A 19,448-nucleotide genomic window follows, 5' to 3' on the forward strand; every position below is an offset into this window, starting at 1 on the left:
TGTCTGAAAGGGAACTCAGACGCAACTTTAGGGAGGAATGATGGGTGTGTTCTTAAACCCACTCTACACTGAAGTGAACAACAGTGAATGGTTCTACTGCAGACAAAGCGTGCAACTCGCTGACCCTCCTAGCTGAAGTGCCTGTAAATAAAAAAGCAATTAACCATGAAAATTACTGCAAAGTGGCTCAATGGATAGGTTTAAAAGAAACAACCATTCATTTTGAAAGTGCCAAGTTAATTTCCCATGGTGGAGAGATATATGTAACAGGAGGGAAAAGTTTAACTCCCTCTAGAAAATTGTTAATGACAAACTTTAAAAAAGGACATTTGTGGTGAATTTCTATTTGCTGGACTAGCAGCTAGGTGGATGTTTATTGAAGAGATGTGTAGACTGGCTTGCCAAAATGCAGTAGGTAAGGAAGTAGCGCTTTTGACACAAAGAAGGGTCATGTTCTTTAGTGTGGCACCATAAGCAAAATCAATTCAGTTTTAGAGCAAGATCTCGGGGATGGCCGTTTTGCCTCTTAGTATGTCCATACAATCCTGAGGATGATTCAGGATTCTGCACCGACTAACCTCAGGAGCCAGGAAGCCCATTTCAGGGACGGGAGATTCAGATGTTGGACTGAACATGGAGCCTAGTCAAGAGATGTGGATTGCAAGGAAGTCTCTTGTGCTGTATGGGAAACCGATCTAAAAGGGCCAGGACTCATCACTGTCGCGACCAGTCTGCAGCAGTTAAGATTATTTGAACCTGCACAATTCGACAATTACTACTGAAATGAACTGAATCAGAGGAAAAGCGTCGGCAGATGGTGTTCACCAGTTGAACAAAGGGGCATTGCCTACTAAGTTCTGTTCTGGTGCTCTGAACAACAAAATCTTGGCACATTTGGTTTGGCTGTGGCAATTTAATCTAATTTTAGGGACATTCATTCTGTAAAGATGTTTTGTATGACTTACTCATTCAGGACCCATTTGTGATTTTCCTCGTGGTGTTAGCTGAGAAAATCCGCCCTTCGTGTTTTCGGTCCTTGGAATGCACATTGCTCTTCGAGAAATTCCTGTGGTCAAAGTCCAGTGTCAGACTATTTGAGCTTATTGGGATAGTTGTCTTGATCTTGTGTTAGAGTAATGCATGGTGTTGGTGTTGCCTGTTTGAAGCAGGATATTGTTCTAGTCGAGCAAAGGTAGAAAAGTCATGCGGGCTAGGAAAACCACCTTTGGCTCCAACAGGTTGATGTGGAACATTTTCTCTGTTTATTCAAAGACCCTGCATTGAGAGGTAATCCTGCCCCCCCCCCCCATCCTGTTAATGAAGCATGCATTACTGTGATTGGCCTCGGTTTTCTTTTGACAATATGCTCTTTGTAATAGATTCTAGTCTGTGTCTACCATGCCAGGGACTGTACCGCTTGCAGTCATAGACTACATCATCATCTCAACTCTCTTTTGAGACCACTGACCTTCAAGACCTTGTTTGAGAGGGTCTCAAAAATAATCTTGCATGTGAGGCTATATGAATGCAAGATGGCATCGAACCCGGTGGGAAGCTATTTGAAAAACTGTGGAATCTTTCTTCAGTTCACAGAATTCCTTCTCCAAATGATACAGGTTTTTGTGAGTCTATCTTTGCTCCCCAGTGCATTAGACTCATTTCGGAATGGATTCTTCCAGATTCATATTTAGACCTACTTTTTGTTGGAGATGTATCTCAAATTAAAAGTTTAGCTCAGCCTTTTGACAAGAGCCAGCTTTTATAAGACACTCACCTAGATATGGGTAAACTAATTCTGCTGTTATTAATGCGGGCTGCGACGACTGCCGTGCATTTTAGAATGTTCTTGGGGCAGAATTTAGTCTAAATGAAAAGACATATTAAAGTGGGCTTCCCTCACAAGGATCTCAAATATTTCCTTCGGTGCTTTGTGATGGGAATGTGAAGATTAGTGTCTTGTCGATATAAGTAACTGAGCCAATTGCTTCTTTTGAGGTGAGGACAATTTTCTCTTATAATGTACTTCTTGAAAAAAATACGGTGAAATTGGATTTGTTCCCCTCTTTTGAGGACTAGAACATATCTGGAGAATACATCTTTGTTTTCCTGATGTAATCAGACTTTTTTGATTGCTGTTTTGACCAACAGAATTTGTGATTCTTGTTCTAATACAGTTGTTAACTGGACATTGGTTTCGGTGGAATAGGCGGTGGAACTGCCTTGAAATAGGTAAAGTAGTCCCTTTGTATAATGTTCAGTACCCATTTGTCTGATGTTATTGTTTTTACTATACCGAGTGGGATGTCACCCCTCCCTCTACTAGAGTGAGCAACTATCAGCGGGGAGTGGCGGGGGATCAGAGATGAGAGATCTTGAGTTAGTGAGAGAACTATTTCCTCAGGTGATGTGCTTCAAGATGTCAGTGGTTTCCACTTTTGTAGAGGAGATGTTGACGGGGCCTTTGATATTTTCCTTGCAGGTGACAAGTCAACAGGCTGACAGGAGTTTCCATTATACCCTCAAATGGGATTATGTGGTGATAGGCTGATGCAGAAAGCAGGAAGGGAGCAGGGTCTGCAGACTTCGCTTGTTGTCAGCCAGGAGCAAGGGATGATGTCTCTTCCCTGAATCGATTCCTACGCGTCTTGAAATTTTGGGAAGCAGATGGAAGCAATTTGCCCCATCGACGTCGATCTGGTCAATGGAGAATGGTGGCTTGTCAGCAGTGACCTCTTCAACATAGACGGTGACTTTGATGGTGAACATACTGCTTTCAAAGCGATGTACGGTGGCGCCTTTTTGATGTCGAAGCCGATTGGTGTCGATGATGTGTGGATGTCGATCTCTCTGGAGAGCGAGGACGTTGGCACTGAGACTTCACATCATATGCCAACTCTGTCATTCCTCTGGGGTATCAAGAATTAGGTTATTTGTGCCTATTACTGCTCTCCTTTGACCTACCTCAGTGGTCTTTAGCAGTAGGTGTTAGAGTGAGGCAGGTCGAGATGCTGACTTCTCCAGTCTTGTCTTAATTTTTTCTTCCTCAACCCAAATGCTTCCAACAGGTCTCTCTCTCTTATGACTTCTCTATCTTTTAAGGTACTTTTAGACATTTTCCTGCTGATGTTTATTTATTTAAAGTTTTGTACAGCGCGAACATGACCCTCGCGGGTATCACAGTGCTTTTCATATGGGTTTGGAAGACATAGGTACATAGTTGGGGAGAAAAATAAAGCAATCTACAACAGAAACCAATTGTTTGCGGAAGACATCGGTAGATAGTTGTGGGAGGAGAGTAAAGCAATATACATCAGGGAGAAAGTAAAGCAATATACATCAGGAACAGAAAATGACAAATTGGCGGGCTACAATATGGCTGTAACAGAAGCCAGGGAGTTGCTAAATCAAAGCTTCTAGATCAGCGCAGTGTTCATCAGTAGAGCTTTCACTTCCCTTTCGAAGGCAACTGTTGTGGGAATCAGTCTTGTTTCCACAGGTAGGGAGGTCCAGATTCTCGGGGCAATGCCAGAGAATGTACGCTTGTAGGTTTCATTTTTTTTTTATTTCTACGACTTGAGGAGCAGTGTGCTGGTGCTCCTTGAGGGCCGGAAGCCGCCCGATAGTTTGAGCTTATTTGTCAGGTTGAGAAGGGTGTTGAAGTGTAGGGCTCTATGGGTCATAGAAGCAATTTTTAACTGGATCCTTACCTCAAATGGGAGCCAGTTGAGCGATTTCAGGTCCGGCGAGATGTGGTTGGATTTCTTGGAACCAGTGACGAGTCTAGTTGCAGGGGTTAAGCTGAGTTTCGGCAGTCCGCATAGAGTAGCGCTGCCGTATTCAGGTCTTGAGGTGACTAGTGCTTGCACTGTTGATTTGAAGTCATCTTGTGGAAGGTAGGGTTGAAGTTTTCTTAGGATGCTCAGTTGGAAGCGCGCTCCTTTGGAAGATGCTCTGATATGATCTTGCATGTTTAGGTCCTTATCTAATACAACTCCCAGGGATTTCGTGGAGTCAATGATGTGAGGTTTCGTAGATATTTCACAACAGTGGGGGTTTGCCTAGTGGGTGAGATGAGGAGGAATTCCGTTTTAAGGGCATTTAGTTTGAGATGGTTGGGGGTTAGCCGATTTAAGGTTTCGTGCAGGGTTCCGTTAAGTGACTGGAAATCTTCGGGTGAAGATACTTTCATGTACATTTGGGTGTCATCCACATACATGTGATATTGGATGTTGGATGCTTTGAAGATTACAGTCAGTGGTTCAATTAAAAGGTTGAAGAGCATGGGGGGGGGGGAGTGAGGACCCTTGGGGGACACCTAGCGTGCAGAAACTGGAGTTGGATAGGTTTTGATTGGATTTGACTCTTTGTGTTCTGTTGTTGAGAAAAGAGGCAAACCATTTTAGGACAGTGCCCGAGAGCCCCATCCTACATTCCAAGAGGTGAAGTAGGTTGTCATGTTTGACCGTGTCATATGCAGAGGAGAGATCGAGTAGTATTAGTAGGCAAGCTTCATTCTGGTCCAGCAGAGTGAGAGCATCGTCCACTATATGAGTGATAGCTGTCTCCATGCTGTGGCCAGAGCTGAAGCCCGATTGGAATTGGTCGAGAAGTTGGAATTGCTCAATGTGTTTGCGTAGTTGTTCATGTGCACAGTTGTTCATGTGCACATTTCTCAAGGAGTTTTGGCAGGGTAGGGATGTTTGTGATTGGTCGATAGTTATTCAGGTCTTCAGGGTCCGCCGTGGGTTTTTGGAGAATAGGGAGAACTAGGCCCACCTTCATGCAGTCTGGGATCTCACCTTGAAGAAGAGGGGCGTTGATGATCTTGGACCAGAGCGAGACTAGTGATCCTATAATTTCTTTAAAGAAGTTGGGGGAGGGGATCATTGAAGTGATTTGAGGGTTTCAGGGACGAGAGTGTGCGGAGGATGGCAGTGTCGTTGAGGCGTGTGAATTGGCTCCAAGAGGCATTGTTTTTGGGGGCGAGACAGGGCGGCGTAAGATGGGGTGAGGGTAAGGAGGAGTCAGATGTTGTATTCTGAAACAGAATGAGGCGCAGACAAACACACTGACACTTTGTGGGTGTGGCTACAGCCTTCATCCTTCTACATGACGGGCACTTTGAGGAGAGACTAAGAGAAGGCATTTTGACTGGAAATGCAGTCAAAATCTGAGAAAAGAAAAATGGTTTATGCAACAGAAGATGGTTAAAAAAAATAAGCCCACACACAACTTCGAGTGAAGCGAATAAAGTGGTTTTCCTGACAGGAAATTAAAGGTTAGGAATCGGAAAAAAATACCTGGTTCCGAAAAGCAACTACCAGTACAGTGCTCTGCATTGTCGAAGGGTTACCTCCCATGTTCTTAACGTGATGGGCCCCTTTTATCTGACCCCCGTCAGCCAAACAGAGTACCTTCATGTTCCACGTTAAAGGCATGCTTTTTTTGTTCTGTGCATGTGAATGCTGCAAACCAGTTCTGTGAATATAAATAGAAAATGTATTTGGAAAATGAATCTTTTGTCAGATAGATTTATTTAAACTTCATGGACAAAAGAGAATCTTTGATGCTGTTTCCATGGAAGAAAACTATGTAAAGAGGTGTTGTGGGATCCGCGCAGGCAGTGTGGAAGTGTGCTAGTGTTTAGGACCATCAATGAAGATCCTACAATGCATAAAATAATAATTCAAGGCACACATTGTGAAATGTTTCCACCCTGCAGGCTCCCGCAGGGTTCTGCACGACCCCCTCCCCGCCTCATAAAACTGGGACCAGCACATCTGTCTTAAAGGTCTCATCTTCTGAAACTAAATTATATATTAATCATTTGTCCAAAGTGGAGGCAGAAATGATATTTTTGTAGACACCAGATGAGTGACACATTCTGGCCCAAGCCGATCATCCCCTCCAAGGCAGCCTGCTGAGCACAGATGAGTCACTCAGACGTAATGTGCCTCTGTAGATGCAAAGGTAGTGGGTGGCGCAAGGCGACTGCTTTACGCAGTGACCCAACCAGTGGATCAACGGGATGGACTGTGCCACGGGTGCAGAGCCCGTCATTCTGTAATACACCTGCCACGCAGCATGGCTGGAATGCAGATCCGATCACCACTGCAAAGATGGCGATAAGAACCTCTTGTGTGAAGAGGAACGCACCTCTGCTCATCGTGTACATATATAAAAATATATTGCATACTTTTTTCATTCCCCTTGCAGCTATCAATAGAAGTCATTCCCCAAGGCTGAGCTGGCTGAAACAAGATGAGAAGCCGTAACCGTCAGGCTGTCCCCAGGAGATCACAGAAGAACATGAACCATGGAGCCAACCTGAAAGCCAAACATGCCACCTCAACGAGTCTGCTAATAAAACGGCTTATTAAGTTAGGGCATCTGCTGAAGAGATTAAGATGCAAACTCTCATTGTTCAACACTGGCAAGAAAGTTCAGGTGGTTAATGAACTTACAATGTGGATCCGGTGTAATCAGATACAGGTTTGAAAGGTCTAAATCACTGTAGAAGAACCTAGCGGGCTCACCGGATTTCTGCAAAATGCTGCAAGTAACCTGAAGGTCCTATGCTCATCTGATAGCACAGTGGGTTTGGCGATACTTGCACAGATGGTGATCCAATATGCAGATCCCAAATACTGATCCTCCTCTGTGGTTTAGAGTGTTACCCGCCTCATACAAGTATCTGCCATAACCAGCGTAAAGTGTTTTTCCTTGAAGGGCTAGGAAACTTTCTTACAACCATGTTTCCATAGGAAAAGCAGGTTTTGACTTGTATATATCATTGGCAAAGTTTGACGAATCTTCATGAAAATTTCCCAAAAATAGTCCCCCGGTGACTTGTTTTGCATAGAAAGTTTAGGGGTGATCTGTCAAGCGGGGCCATGAAAATGGGGGGGTGAAGGTAAAAAATGGGTGTTTCCCATGTTGATTCCCATAGGAGTTTTAAACACGACCACAGCCCAAACTGCTGGACTGAATGACTTCAAATTTGGCAGGAAGGTAGATTTTGGTTCGCAGAACACACTTTGATATCTGGTATAAATCTGTTCGGTCCCAGGATGCTTGTTTCTAGTCCCGGGAGGACCAGGCCTGTCAGTTCGGGCTAGACTGTTCCCATTGGGCACTGGGTCTAGACTGATTTGCGCATGGCTGGGAACAAACTGGAATGGCATGGTGGACAAAAAAAAAATGGATTTAGGTCCAGATCTCTGTACTGGGTGTGAATGTTTGACAATGTTTGGCCTTCCGTCCATCAATTGTTCTTTTTGAATTGGCCCAGGAGTAAGCAAAGAAAGGGACCCCTGTGGCTGCTATTGGCGTAGTATAATACAGCAATTATCTGGAGTCAAAGGGCCATTCAGAGCTGCGGGCCCCAGGGCCACTGCCCCTATTGTAGCTACAACCCAGCATGCAACAGCCTACCAGATGAGGCCTGTGCAGGTAAGAGCGGTGGGGCCGGGTGGGGGGTGGTGATTTCAACAGACGACAAAGAGGGAAATGTAATTATTTATTTAATTTTCCCTCGTGGACGTCTGTCGAATCCCCTGCAACCAGGCCCACCGCTCTCACCTGCGCGGGCCGCTCCTGCATTTACCCACCACTAGAAACTCGAAGATGAATTCCCCCACTCCCAAACTGTTTGTATAAAAATAACAGGACAACATGGGAGGCGTTCATGCCAAAGTTCATCTTGTAATTTCAAGAGGGAGTACACGGAAGTACCCCACCTCGCTCCAGTCTATGACAAATGGCTTCCGGTAGAAGAAAAGTTCAGGTTTTCTACATGAAAATATACAGGGGATGTGCACGCGTTGAAACTGTAAAAATAAAACTCCGTTACAACCAAAAAAAGAGTTAATTTTTCGGTACAGTAAGTTAGCATCACCGGGGGGCCCTTGCCTGATAATGCTCGGCATATGTAATAAAGTAACGTCGTGATGACACGGTGCCGCGCTTCCTGTCCCCCAAACATGCCCGGTGCACACGAGTAATTACTACTTGTAACCATCACTTCTGGGAACAAGGGATGAGCCAGTCTCGTTGCGTGTGCCACAAATGCAATTTGTAGTCGTGTAGGGTGGAAAATGTCACAAAACAAACTGCAGCTCTGTCGCCCGGAGGCGGCCCCGGGGCAGTGTGCTGTGCATTATTAATGTTTAATAACCTGACAGTGTTTCTCCGCCTGCGCTGCGGGACACTGAGGGAAAATGCACAAAAATACAGCATCGGCACAAGGCCCACGGAGCAGCGACCGAGCGCTTCCGGCCGGGGCTCGCGCGGGATTTATAGATTCTCACGTTTCTTTTTGTATTATTCATATTTTGCTTCCAGTGGAAACAGGACGTTGGAGCCGGTGTACTCCATGTTTAACGGATACATGTATTCTTAATACTATACGAAGACCTACATGACAGCACACCTCCACTGAACATACTGGCTTTACGTCACAAGCATGCGCACATCACCAGCTGCAGGTGCCCCACGTGATGCAACGGGAACCACCTGCATTTTTCCCTTCATTATTTGATTCCCCTCGTCGCAGTCGACCCAGACCTCAGCCAGGGTCCAGAAAAGATGGGCTTTACGAGGGTTTCCTTTTCTGGGCCTTACAGTGGCCAGAGCCATGAAGAGCAGCTGGTGGACACAAGCAGGGAGGGAAGGGGGCGTGGCCGCAGGCAGAAAGGTGCAGGAGTGAAGGGGGCGTGGCCACAGGCAGAAAAGTGCAGGCCTTAGTGTAGAAAGCCACTCGGCCTCTACTATAGAATGTAACACACTGAACATACATCCACCCACCCCTCGAGGCGGGCTCGCCTCAGGGTATAAATAAAGATGCGGAAGACCGCTCGGGGTCTTTCTGGTTACCCATACACCGAGTACCTGTGGTTCCTGTGTCCAACAAGCGTGGCCTGCCCCAGGTCACCACACTGGCGACGAGGACAGAAATCTCGCTGCGAGCCTTCAGCGAGCACCTGCTGTGGCCGCGGCATCAGCGGAGCCCATCGGCGACGCTCCTTCGCCCCTGGCGATCATCCGGTGCCTAGCTGCGCTCCCGGCAGTGGCGCCTCGGTCACCCAGCTCCTCCGCGCCTGCCCGCGTGTCTCCCTGTCCGTCGGAGACACGCTCCAGGGGCAGGGCGCGTTCTGATTACGTGCGGCTGGGGAGCGCTGTGCGCGCTGCGTGTCAGGCCGGCGGCCGCCGCTGATGAGCTTGGAAGGACCTCGCCTGCACGAGCCTGCCCTCCACGTGGCTGCCTGGGCGCCCCGCCCCCATCGTTGGAGGAGTGAGGCTGTCTCCCTGAGTGCTGTGGGGCCCAACCTGACTGGCTGATGATATCGTTGGAGGATCGTGGGTGTCTCCCCTCCAACAAGCATTGGCAGCAGCATGTTTCACACAGGCAACAAGCATTGGCCATGGCCCCTGCCCCACTGACTCCATCAAGCAGCTAACAAGCATTGGCGGCGGCAAGTGCCCCTCCTACTTCTGTGGGACCCATCTGGTCTGCCTGACTTCACCGCCGGGGTGTGAGTGTGTGGCCCCACCCCACCTGCTGCCAGGAGCCGACCGCAGAGAAGAGTACCCGGACCTTCGCACGGAGGGGGTGAGTGCACCGCCCTGCTCGCGCCACAGCCGTAGACCTCCTGCCTTCCCCGGCCCAGCTGCTCCTCATGTGCAAGGCGGCAAGCCCCCCTGTGACCTGCCAGCAAGCATGAGCGTCCTGCAGCAAGCAGGCAACAACGCCCATCCGGCCCCGCAGGCAGCCCAAGGAGGAGGGGGAAGGGCGAATGAGCCACGCCACAATCACGCGACAGTCAACCCACTCCCGCCCTTCAGCGAAATGGCGGATCCTGCCACCGCAGCCCCCAGATGGAGAGCGTGGGTCGGCCAGCTCAACAACTATTTCACGGGGACCCGTGAAACGGACGGTACAGTGAAGCGTTCCCTGCTAATCTTCTATGGGGGACCAGAGATATATGATCTATTCGAGACCCTCCCAAACACAGGCAACGCGGACAATTACGACGCAGCAGTAGCGGCTCTCAATCAGCATTTCGATCCGCAACTCAACCCGGAGTTCGAGAAGTTCAAGTTTCGGCGCTCCCTTCAGCTAGAGGATGAGTCCGTGGAAATGTTCCACGCGAGCCTACGTAAACTCGCGGCCACATGCGGGTTTGCCGACCAAAGGGAGGAGATAAGAAGCCAGATCATACTGGGATGCAAGTCGATCCTGCTCAGGAAGTCGATACTACGTCAGCCAGGGATCACCCTGGACCAGATCCTGGTGCTAGCCAGGTCACATGAACTCTCGGACGTCAGGGCTGAAGAGATGGCCGCAGCCCTCCACAAACCGGCCCCGGCACACAGCACCACGCGGCCTCCTCAGATCAAAGAGGAGCGCGTCGACGTGATCCGCAGGCGACCAGCTCCTGCACCGGCCAGGTCGAGACCGACACCTGGAGGGTCCTGCGGAAACTGCAGAGAAGATCATCCTCCAACGGCCACTTGCGGAGCGAAAGGGAGAGAGTGCTCCCGCTGCGGAAAATTGAACCATTATGCCAAGGTGTGTCGCAGTGGCCAATCACAATTTGCCCCGAGGAGACCGAGAGGGTTCACCCAAAGAGTCCGGCAACTGTCGGTAGCTGACTCGGACGAAGCAGGACAAGGAGCTACGCACCACCCGAATCTTGACCTGGAAGAAGAGGACGATGAGATTTACTATGTCTCGTTTGTGGGTCGGTCAGGGAGCCAGCGCAGGCCGCCGCCCATGTGCTCAGAGTGCTTGGTACCGACCTCCGGGCGCTCATAGACACTGGGGCAACCGTGAACGTCATGGACTCCCAGCAGTTCGAGGCACTGGCGCACCGACCCCCTCTGCTACCAACCAAAGCGAGAATATACGCCTATGGAGGCGTTGACCCCCTTCCCTTGAGAGGCACCTTCGAGACAACTGTCACCAGCGGTCCTCTCACCACCACGGCCAGATTCCATGTGACAGAAGGCAGGAAAGGCACCCATCTGAGCTGCCACACAGCTGAACATTTGGGGCTTGTGTTTTTCACAAATGAAGTGCATGAAGCACATGCCGAGGACATTATGAGGGAGTTCCCCGAACTCTTCACAGGATTGGGAAAGCTGAAAGGAAAACAGTTTCGGCTCCACATAGATCCCACAGTCAAACCGATAGCGCTGCAACACCAACGGGTACCATACAACCTGAGGCCCCAGGTCGAAGCAGAGTTGGCAAAGCTCGAAGCGCTGGACGTCATCGAGAAGGTCACCGGTCCCACGCCCTGGGTGTCCCCGCTTGTGGTCACTCCTAAGCCGAAACAACCGGGAGCGATTCGACTGTGCGTTGATATGAGGCTACCCAACGCTGCTGTCAAGAGAGAGCACCATGGATGCAACACCGACCATGGATGACATCGTGGCGGACCTTAATGGCGCCAAACGGTTCTCGAAACTGGATCTCAACGCAGGATATCACCAGCTGGAGCTAGAACCGAACAGCAGGTACATCACAACTTTCACTACACATGTGGGCCTCAGAAGGTATAAGAGACTCAGTTTTGGAGTATCTTCGGCGGCGGAGGTATTTCAGAACGCCATCAAGGAAACCCTGTCAGGCCTGACAGGGGTAATCAATCTAAGCGGCGATATCCTAGTCTTCTCATGTACACTAGAAGATCACCATGCCCAGTTGAGAGCGACACTCCAACGGCTCAAAGACCACGGCCTTACGCTACACAAGGAAAAGTGTGTGTTCTACCAAGAGTCAATCGACTTCTTTGGCTACACGTTCACGGGAGAAGGCCTCAAGGTGGACCCGAAGAAGGCGCTTGCCCTACGGTCGGCAAGTATCCCCAAGTCCCCCACCGAAGTGAGGAGCTTCCTCGGGATGGCAACGTACTGTGGGAGGTTCATCCCCAACCTGGCCACCCTGTCTGAACCCCTTCGCGTCCTGACCAGCCCTGGACGTGGACGACAGAGGCCAACGCAGCGTTCGTAAGGATCAAGGCGGCTTTGCAAGATAAAACAGTCATGGCGTACTTCCACCCCGGAAAGCCGACTGAACTCGGTGTGGACGCAAGTCCAGTGGGTCTGGGAGCCGTACTGTTACAGGAACACGAGAGAGGCACATGGAAACCGGTTGCCTATGCCAGCAGGGCGCTCTCCGATACGGAGACGAGGTACGCGCAAATTGAAAGAGGCCTTAGCGATAAAGTGGGCATGCCAACACTTTCACTTGTATTTATTTGGTCAGGACTTCAACGTCATCACGGACCATAAGCCTTTGGTCCCACTGTTTGGAGGCACCACCCGGCTCGCACCTCCCCGCATTGAACGGTGGGCCGTACAGCTGCAACAATACAGGTTCACAGTGCTCTTCCGCCCGGGGGCACACAACCCGGCGGACTACTTATCCCGGCACCCGGAGGACCTTCCCCCAGCGTGCGTCCCCACGGACGTGAAATACTCAGATGCCTACGTACAGATGATAGGTCGTGATGCTTGCCCTGATGCGGTAACCCTGGAAGAAGTTGGCCAAGCCACGGACAGTGACGAGACCCTGATCAAGGTCAAGAAAGCCCTGGCCTCCCACGACTGGAAGAGGTTTCTGGAGGGCAACCAGGTGCTCACAGAAGAGGAGAAGCACGCGCAGCAGCAGCTGTGGCAAGTTCGTCACGAGCTGAGCATTGGGGAGTGTGGTGTAGTCCTAAGAGGTCATCTTCTGGTTGTCCCACGAGCATTGCAAGGACGTTTCCTGCAACTGGCACGCGAAGGTCATCAGGGCATGGCAAAGACCAAGGCGCGTCTCAGGTACAAGGTCTGGTTTCCAGCCATGGACACAAAGGCGGAAGAGCTGGTACGGCGGTGCCGGGCATGCACGATCACAGGAGGTGACCCACCAGCGGCACTGGTCATTACCGAAGAGCCATGTTATCACCCATGGGCCAACGTGAGTGTGGACTTCCGTCCGGAAAGCTGCCGAAGGCAGATGCTAGTACTCGTGGATGTCTACACAAAATTCCCGGTGGTAGAAGTGGTGGAGTCCACGTCGTTCCAACACATACGGATGGCTCTGGAAAGGACTTTTGCTTTGCTAGGGAACCCTAAGGTAATCCGATCAGACAATGGGCCGCCCTTCCACGGCCAAGAGTTCAGAGAATACCTGGCGAGGCGAGCGATCAAACACCAGCAGATAACCCCTCTATGGCCACAGGCGAATGGGGACGTAGAGAGGCTGATGCGCACCCTGAACAGAGCCCTGCGCATTGCAGTGGAACAAGGTCAAGATGCGGAGATAGCTTTAACCATGTTCCTCGACGCATATCGACCCACGCCGCACTGCACGACGAAATGTGCACCGGCCCATCTCCTGTTCAAAGAAACCACGCGGGACGGGATACCGACCGATCCGTCCTGGAGTCCACCGGCACATGACAATGAAGCAGTGCAAGAGCGACGGGAGAAGACGAACAACAAAGCCAGCGAATACCGAAGAGCTCGAGAACACCACTTAGTGGCTGGAGACAGGGTGGTAGTCAAAGATCGGCACCCTGGCTGGAAATTCCGTACACCCTTCGAACCAGAGGTGTGGACTGTGCTGGCAACAAAAGGAACAATGGTCACGGCTAGACGAGGCGATGTGAGAGTGACAAGGAATGCGTCGTACTTCAAAAAGATTGACGGGGAACCAGCTGGAGAACAGGACAGCAAAGAAGCAGGGATGGAGGACGACGGTTTCCCAGACTGGTCGATCACCCCGGAGGGGGGATCCCCGAGGCGAAGTAAAGGTGGACAACAAGGCGAACCGGAGCAAACTGCAGACAGCCACCGGGAAAGCCGAGCTCGAGGAGAAGAGGCCGCTGCGAGGAACCTGGAGGGCAGAGGTGGTTCCAGCAGAGGAGCGGGCTCCCGGTTGCGAGGTAATCCTGCTCCAAGCCAAAGACTCAGAGACTTTATGTGCCCTTCGCCTTAAAGGAACACTGTAATGGTTGACATTAACCATAATGTTGAAGGGATGTAGAGAGCCACTCGGCCTCTACTATAGAATGTAACACACTGAACATACATCCACCCACCCCTCGAGGCGGGCTCGCCTCAGGGTATAAATAAAGATGCGGAAGACCGCTCGGGGTCTTTCCGGTTACCCATACACCGAGTACCTGTGGTTCCTGTGTCCAACAAGCGTGGCCTGCCCCAGGTCACCACACTTAGGGCACTGAGGCGGAGCGAACAGCCATACCCAGAAGATACAGAAACACGGGATTTGAAAGCATCACCGACAAGCAGTGGTCGATGTGGGCGGGATCGGTAGGGCACGACGTGCCCCTACTTCTCTAATTCTAAAGATTCCGTTCCCCTACTTTATTTTGAAAATGTGTCCCAGGACGCAAGAAATTGCCATTGCCTATAGATGAAGCTCGCGTTCCTGGCGTTGGTGACGGGGGGGCGGCAGAGAAGTAACAGGACTCTGTCTTTTCCTTCTTGCACAGAGAAGACAAAGACAGTGTCCACTTCTGCTCTGCCTCTTCAGCTGCCCCCCCCGCACTCTTTCCTTCTTCCCTCTCTTTCCGTCTAGCAGTTCTTCTTACTGAAAACAGTGACTTCAAGATGGGGTTCTCACTCACTTTCCTCTCCTTTCTTTTATTTGCTCCCCAGTGAAATGGATCCAAAAAAGAAAAACACCTTTGTTGGATATGTCGTATTTTTCTGACATTTTAATTCCAAAGTGCAGCATCGGGAATAAAAGGTTAAAAATATGAAAAATAGATAAATGACTAAAAGTAAGACAGAGTGGTAGCAAACTGGCCACATTGATTTTATTCACACCCAAACACATTAGCGCCACTTTTACAGAGTTTGCCAGTGAAGCTCTATTTTTGTTTTCTTGTCTTTGTTTTCCCTGGACTTGGAACTAGTGCACCAATCCTGGAGGCACTGGATGTGTGGATTGGAAAACAAAATGTGTACTGCGGCTCTGCGTCCAGGGATGTGGTCTTTTTACCATACTGCTTACGTTTTGTAAGGATATCAGCAATGGACATTGAAATGGGTCCATTCAAGGCCCTGTAGTAATGGCCTTAGCTTTTCAGGCAAAAGCACTCACTGATTTCTGAATAGCGAGTGTAAAAGCGTTAAGGTAACCATGTTGTTCCTGCTTAAATTCAAATGGTTTGCTAAATTTTTGATTCCCTATAAATGTTTGCTTTTTCCAGGATGTTGTTACTTTTTTTGTAGGCCGCATATTGCTCGTCTAGTGCATAATTTAAATTAAGCCGCATCCAGGTGTATATAGCCGGCAACAATTGGGTTGTAGTTGAAGGCAGTGTGAGTTTTTCTCAGTGGAGCAGTATCGTGTTCAGTGGGGGAGAGGATGTGGCACTATGGCCAGAGCTGCTCAATTTGGAACTGGTGAACCAGGTTCAGCCTTAATAACCAGTCCACCAGAACACTCTCCCGAGAGAGCACAATCCCATGCTAGACCTTAGAAGGCTTCGCAAGAGCTTATAAGCCCTGGTGTCTTAGCACCAGCAGGTGGACCCTGGCATGACAAGTGTAGGTTAACCTTCAAGGCTTGTCCACCACTATCCATACTGAAGTTCACCTCCAGTGTTGCGGGCAGGCCTATTAAGCAGCACACCCTAGAACAACAGTGACCCTGTCACTGAGGTCACAGGACCCTTGAGAAGGGCCAGCTCTAGGGCGGTGCAACCGGTGTGACTGCACCGGGTGTTGACTTTAGTTGGAGGCATCATGTTTGAAAGTATATTATGGTTTTAAAAGCGCTTGTTGCCTCCTTCCTGGCCTCCAGCAATTTTCAGCAACAATAAAAATGTCATGATGACTCTGGTGATTAATGTTCTTCCTAGAGAGAGATCAGAATTTTGTCTAGTGGAAATTTTGACTCATGGTAAAGTAGCTCAGAGTGTTAAAGTACCTGCTGCAAAGAACATGTAACATGCAGATCACAAAGTGCGCATAATGTAAATAGGTCAGCGGGCTACTGCTTTTGTCAGATAGATCCTTTTGTTACTTGCAGTTTATAAGTTAAAATCCTAACATAGAACAGTGAGCTATTAACTTTCATCTAAGAGCTGCATACAAACTGCAAGGTATAGATTAGATCGTTATGTTTTTCCCCCCAGTCTTTGATTATCCTAATGTTACAAAAAGTGTTCTTTTGAACAGAAATCAATTCTGATTATTAAAGAGAGCCCCCAATCATGGTATTACGTTTTAAATTCCGGCTATTGTGTTTCTCCAGACCAATCACTATAAAACTACACTGCCTACTAGTATGGTTGTCATGTGACTCCTACACCTTGTAGTCCTTCGTCATATGTAACTTTCTATACAGTGATTTACACACACATTGATTGTCTCTGTGTAGTGTGTGTGATGTTAAGTGCTCTGACACCCTACAACGGTATGAGTGGCACTGTAAATCAAATTAAATTCATCTGAGAGAGAGTGTGGATATGGAGATTTGAGGGGCACAGTTAAAGGGTGGCAGCGAGGGAATCCATGGCAGAGGTGGTCATTGGGGGGCACTAACAAACATTAATGCACAGGGCACCACCAGTGCTAAGGCCGGCCTTGCCCTTGAGGCCAGTCTGCCTCACCCATAGGTACCTCCATAGGCCATGTTTCAGCAGTAGTAGCTGCAACTCACCAGGGATTGGCGATGCAGGATGTGCACACAGTTTTCAAACTTCAGTCTCTGTTTCATTCACAAGCACTTTTAACATGTGCTGCCTGCTGTGGGACCACTGGAATTAATTATGCAGCAAGGGAGGAGAAAATTATGCCGCAGTGTTGACTAAATAATGCATAAAAAAAAAAAGGCTGCAGCGTAATGCAGTATATTTATTGATTTTATATTATTTTGACATGTGTACACATGCTAACAGTCTCTGGAAAGATTTTGCCTTATTAGTAGCAGTGTATCATACAAATGCAGCAGTGTGAAAGGTGATCAGTCAACCTTTGCAATAGGCCATCCACTCCGCAGCAATACACGTCACATTTTTCATTAACTTTTGATACTTTGAGCTACAAACAATTTATTAGTTCAAATGGTCAGATCATGCAGCAGATCTTGCATTATGAGGCAAATATGGCAGAGCCTTAATTATATGGAAACATTTGCAAACTAGGATATGTTGACATTCATGTTTGAACTGCTGTTGTGGAAAAAGGGAGAAGTGCTGATGACAAACTCCATGGCTTAACGTATTTGGGACATTCTGCGATTAGAAGCATATCCCACTTTGTGAATATATTTTAATGTTAATAACTCATTATAACCTTAAATAATCATGTGTATCCATTGGTTGATTAAACTGGACAGTAAAATGCCAAATACTAAAAATTGGAATGTTTGCGCATTCTGGCCACACCTCTGGACCCGCCCACTGATCCAATCCTTGGGTTATACCCGCCTTCTGACTCTCCGCCCACAGTTCCCCTACTTTTTTTCCCCTACTTCGACCACTGCCGACAACATGCAACTGACGAGGTCTGGTCCGGATCAGGGCACATCCTGTATCAGTGCCCAACAAAGCCACAGCCTTGGAGGCAGCTGCCAGTCAAGAGGAACCCTCCATCCAGATGCTTCTGTAAGAGCAAGACCCTGCAGGTGAGGGTTTGACCAGAAACACGTTTGGGACCATGTCCGTACAGGTGGAGGATAAAAGACTACCGCAGCATGGGCTGAAGCGAGCAAGACCAGGATGCCATAAAGCCATTTGACACAGAAGGGCCCCTAGTTCTTACTTCATTCTGCAACAGGACAGCTGCCGCTGGGAGGGGAAGGACCCCTAGAGCAACGTTCTTCAAACTTTTTGATGCTGCCCCCCCCCCGTATAAACCAAAAAAACATTGCCCTCCACCCAGATTTTTCTCAATTATGCTATTAAGTTTGCAAGGTTTACATATATCTAGACATATTTAAATATTCGTTATATTAAAACCTTTAAAAAATGTAAAAACATAATTGCCAAACATAATATTCCGATCGGACAGGTGTTACTACGTGCACAGGTATCCACAGTGTGATTGTTATAATTGGAAGTGCGGGGTTTGAAGAATATTTGGAGTCCCTTCCCTTTTGACACCTTCCCCCCCACCTGGTATAAATCACCAAAGATGTTAGTGATGGCCAATTACAGAGCAGCTTACAGCTGTTCATTTGCTTTCAGCCTAAAACCAAGCACTGCTATCGGCATGATGCTTCTTTTGACCAGAGCCTGGCGTCCCCCCTCTGGGATCAGTAAAGTTCAGTGGCGGGAGTGTTTTCAGGAAGCGTGCCTCATGGATTAAACCAGGTTTAAAATGCCAATTCCCAGATCCTCAAAAGAACCTTATGGAAGCTCATTCTCTGCTTGAAGCAGACCCTCAGATCTGAGACATTTCAGGAACATCCATGTCCTCTCCATGTTGACTGGGTCTGATTCTGTGGTGGCAACGAGTACTCGGGGAGGCTTTGTGCATAGGTAGAAATGGACAGGGGCGAAGACGCGTAGCACGGGTGAACGTGCCCTGGCTGCACACTCTTCAGTGTCCTTACACAGGATTGCAAAGCAGTCTCACAGGACAAACATGAATGACAAGTCCACTTTACTCACCCTGGTAGGAGATGTTGCCTCGAACGTAGAAGGACCAGCAGCCCGGTGTCGCTTGTGCACGGTCAGGCTCTGTGAGGTCTAAAAGTCAAACAGAAGAAACTAGGTTTTAAAGTTGGTGGTGGACACATGGTTGCCCAGCAGAGGTTTGATGACCCCAGCTAAACTAGGAACTTCAGCTAGGTAACATTACTGGGCGTGAAAATAAAAAATCAGATTTCAAAACATGACAAAACAGTTGATCAAACACAAGAAAAGAGTCGGGAGCAGTGTCAGGCTGCAGAGGGATCTGGTTGCTGGGAGCTTCCTTGGTGGCTGCTTCACCTGTGCCTCGCTTCCACGGGGACATTTTTACACCGCTGGCGGCTGGTCTGGAACAACTTTAGATGATTCAGCCATCGGGCACCAGGTTGAGCCAGCAGAAATGGGGGCAACAGCAAGATCCTTCAGAAAGTCATGCTTGGGGCACGTCGCACACAAATGAAGGCGCTGCACTGATGGCGCTGTAAAAATCAAAGAAACCCCGCGCCTGGCTGGGGGTCACAAGGGAAAGAAGTGACATCACAAGAAGGTGAGAAGAGATTACAGAAGGAAGAACCAGTAGCAAAATATGTGGTTCTACTGCTCCCTCTGGATAATTGCATCAGGGCCTGGAGACCACATCACCCGATGACACATCCAAGGTGGACCACAGAAGCAAACAAAATGTAGCAAGGGTATAAAAAAAGAAAAAAGACTAAAATAAAATCCTCACATCTACATCCTCCATCATAGGGAGTCCAAAATGTGGGGACAAAGACGCTGCATCAC

At 48.8% G+C, this 19,448-nt stretch overlaps 1 protein-coding gene across 3 annotated transcripts in view; it reads right to left on the reverse strand.

Moving 5' to 3' along the window:
• The window catches only part of LOC146788667 (lipoma-preferred partner homolog), a 774,512-nt gene that overhangs the window by 472,625 nt on the left and 282,439 nt on the right, over nt 1–19,448 (reverse strand). For 2 of the 3 annotated variants that reach the window (XM_085635893.1, XM_085635894.1), the window contains one exon: nt 18,642–18,719. The gene's annotated coding sequence lies outside the window, so the exon portion shown is untranslated. Of the gene's footprint in view, nt 1–5,300; nt 5,436–18,641; nt 18,720–19,448 lie in introns of those variants that run through there. The other variant, XM_085635895.1, reaches the window with a different exon arrangement.

Source organism: Triturus cristatus, chromosome 11 (assembly GCF_964204655.1).
Source record: "Triturus cristatus chromosome 11, aTriCri1.1, whole genome shotgun sequence".
Lineage (NCBI taxonomy): Eukaryota > Metazoa > Chordata > Amphibia > Caudata > Salamandridae > Triturus > Triturus cristatus.